The sequence below is a fragment of the Octopus bimaculoides genome, chromosome 25, assembly GCF_001194135.2.
Source record: "Octopus bimaculoides isolate UCB-OBI-ISO-001 chromosome 25, ASM119413v2, whole genome shotgun sequence".
NCBI classification, from domain to species: domain Eukaryota; kingdom Metazoa; phylum Mollusca; class Cephalopoda; order Octopoda; family Octopodidae; genus Octopus; species Octopus bimaculoides.
The window spans coordinates 22,323,486-22,327,075 of record NC_069005.1 but is presented as its reverse complement, the minus strand read 5'-3'; the positions used below and the strand labels follow the sequence as shown (position 1 = coordinate 22,327,075).

The 3,590-nt window shown below is 40.9% G+C and overlaps 1 protein-coding gene and 1 long non-coding RNA gene across 4 annotated transcripts in view; one reads left to right on the top strand and one right to left on the bottom strand.

Annotated features, from left to right (window-relative positions):
• The window catches only part of LOC106882576 (cytochrome P450 2U1), a 42,607-nt gene extending 39,777 nt beyond the window's left edge, over positions 1-2,830 (bottom strand). Inside the window, exon 1 of the mRNA XM_052976800.1 lies at positions 2,431-2,830. The gene's annotated coding sequence lies outside the window, so the exon portion shown is untranslated. The remainder of the gene's footprint in view (positions 1-2,430) is intronic.
• Positions 1-3,590, top strand: part of LOC128250819 (uncharacterized) — a 368,397-nt gene that overhangs the window by 60,460 nt on the left and 304,347 nt on the right. The window lies entirely within an intron of this gene.

Below are 3,590 nucleotides of genomic sequence, written 5' to 3'. Positions count from 1 at the left end.
GAAATTAACGTGCAAGTGGCTGAGTACTCCACAGACACGTGTACCCTTAACGTAGTTCTCGGGATATTCAGCGTGACACAGTGTGACAAGGCTGGCCCTTTGAATTACAGGTACAACAGAAACAGGAAGAAAGAGTGAAAGTTGTGATGAAAGAGTACAGCAGAGTTCGCCACCATCCCCTGCCGGAGACACGTGGAGCCTTAGGTGTTTACGCCCAATAAACACTCAACGCCCGGTCTGGGAATCGAAACCGCGATCCTATGACCGCGAGTCCACTGCCTTAACCACTGGACCATTGCGCCTCCACCAAATCATACCGTACTGCATGATGAAATAGGACACGCTGATTAACGTTACCCTCTGTTACTTGTACATAAAAAGAAAAGACGGAATGGTCTCGGCTGGAATGCTACTCGATCGGAGTTGACATTGGCTAAATAACTTCAACAAATATAAACGGATGCTTAAGATAATGTAGTACCTGATACACGAATAGGACAGTCATAGCGGGAAGATCATAAATCATATGCACTTAATGGCTGACCAGGGGCTAAACAGCAACAACAAAAATACCAGCGACACCAGTAACAAGAACAAACACGTGTCAAAAAAAAAAAAAAACGCTGACCCAAATTTAAAAATTGTCAAAGAACTTCTTGTTTCCTTGCGTCACAGTATATTCCCGGATATGGTGACAGTTGACTTAACAGGTACATAGCAGGTAGCTCTGCCCCCTCCATATGACAACTCGCTACAGTACACTATATTATATACAACACTTCACCACAGTACACTATATTATATACAACACTTCACCACAGTACACTATATTATATACAACACTTCACCACAGTACACTATATTATATACAACACTTCACCACAATACACTAGTTTAACTACATTATATCACACTATACGACTCCGTACTAATACAAGAGCCGACGTGGGAGCTTTTGTACGTAGTCGCTCGACTTTGCTTTAAAATGAGCGATCATACCCGAACACCTGTAAAAGAAATGCAGGGTCACAACGGGTATACCGTAAGCCTAAAGGCAATACGTACGAGGCAAAACAAAACAAAAAATACCTCCTCAAAACCCAGAATGATCATAGATTCATTTGATCGATCTGATCCGATCAAGGACAATACAGTTACAATATTCTCTTGCGTTTTAAGTACACTGGCATCTACTAAAGATTACCATCATATACTAGAGTACACTGAATTACTACACTATAAAGCATGCTGCTATAGACTAAAGTACATTGCTTTAAAGCAGTGTTTCTCAACCGGAGTCCAAGTGACCCCTGGTGGTTGAACGCAAGCAAAATAGTAAATTAAGAATCCACAGTAGTATTTCAAGGGTCCATGAAAAAATGTTACTTAATATGTATTTATTGCAAGAAACAGGTTTCTTTCTCAAACGTTTTACATAGTTCAACCTACATGCATTAAAGTACATTGGCCTTATACTAAAAATACACTGCACTACACAAAGAAGTACTTATAGTAACGTACACTTATTTACACAAAGGTAGCCTGCGCTAACACTAAAGTACTCGGCCTTATATTTCGCTGCATTCACAACCGAAGTCCACAAGCCAGGCTGACATTGGTTTCAAATTGTTACACAAGGCCAGCAAGTTCGAGGGAAGGGGTATGTCGATTACATTGAACACAGTGCTCAACAGGACCCCGAAAGGATGAAAGGCAAAGTTGACCTCGGAACATAAAGACGGACGAAAAGCCTCTAAGCTTTTTTCCTGGCGTGCTAACGATTCTGCTAGTTCGCCGCCTCAGCCAGGCTGATATTAAAAAAAGAAAACAGCTTGCTGGTTCTTCTATAAACTGTTGTTTATTAGCTCGTGGTCGGATTTGATCTTAGAAAACATTTAAGACGTGACCATCCCGTCGATTTCTTTTTGTCCTGTCAATCAAAATAGCTTGTACTTCCATCAGTATTGTTGTTTAACCGTAGGTCATCTTCTGGTCCAGGAAACTTGTAATCGAAGGCAACATTCAGACCACCTTTTTGTTTTTTTCCTTTGCACAGTATCTAGGGTTTATATGCCCTTCCTTTTTAAAATGTGAGCATGATTTGACAGCTACTACTAGCAGACCGAACAACCATATAGAATTTCCACGTTTTACCTTTGGGTTTGCCCAAGTCAACCCTGCTTGTGCACAGGCTTATTATCAAATGCATTCCAACTACACCATCCAACTTTTCTATAGGCTTCAAGACTACTACAATATCTAACATGCCCTTCTTTTCAAGGTGATAGAAGTCGATATATGGGAAATTCAGCTGTTATTTTAAGTAAATAGAGAGATCTTAGAGGTGACGTAGTTGGATCGAACATGAGCCAGTTGTTTATAACCCCAGGTCAGCAATAATCGAGCAGAAATGATCAATGATAGACATACCTCCACATCAGTGATATTACCGTCATGGCCTCCTCATTTTTTTCTAGACGGTAAAATGTGGTTTGAGAGTGTTCAACTGCTATTCCCAGCAGATCGCACATCCACGAATAGGTTTTCTTGATGGATCGTCCGAAAGCCACTTGATGTTGTTTGGCCACGAGTCAAAACTGAACGAGCTAACCCTAAGATCAAAGGTATTGCAGTTATGGCCAATTCGTCGTTTAAGTTCTAATATGCTCTCTTATTTAAGACAACAGCGTTTGATTTTTGAGGAGACTAAGCTGCTATTTCTAGAAAAAAAAAATCAGCAGAATTCGTCTGCGTATCTTTTCAAACTGTCGATAATGAATGAAGTCGCAGAGACTACTAACAGACAATTCCATTGGCTAAAGCACCAGCCAATAGAATTATTTAGCACATGTTTTAAATGAGCAGCGATAATGAATTATTAATCTGGAATGATTAAGATACAGAAGACCGACATTAACACAAATTGTTTTGTTATTTAGCTGAAAGTCATCAGGTTTAATCGGGCTTATAAACGGGAGTTTTAAGCTTGACCATCACACCTGGTTTTATTTTCAAATGAGGCGAATTGGCAAAGTTGTCAAGTGCGTCGGATAGAATCCTTTGCCACATTCGTTTCGGCTCTGTTCTCCTAGCTCAAATCCTGCCGAGATCAACTTTATCTTACATTCTTTCGGGAGTCGATAAATAAAGTACTAGTCCTATACTTGAATCAATTCTTGCTTGCTTGCTAACTATCTAAGAAGAAACCAGTGGTGTTCAGATCTGGAGGGCTCCACCAGGTTTTAACATGCTTAAAATGCACAGTATGTCACGAGTCCCAAAGATCCTATCGTGGCCCCAAGGAAAGAAAGATCAAGAACTATCATCAATCCCCTCATTTCCTCTCTGAGGAATAAGCGTTGTTATTAGGCGAGTGGAGTAACGGTCACAGAACCCGTAGGAGAACTTGAGGTGTAGGGGTCGCAGACATTTGGGATTGTAAGGAATGGTGGGAGGTCTGGGTCATACGGAGACTAATGTGTGGCGAGGAAGCCAAAAATCACGTAAATATTGTTGCGTGAGGTAAAGGGAAAGGGACCACGTTAAGTACCATAGTGGGGGACGAGGGAGCCAGGGATCACGTAAGGATT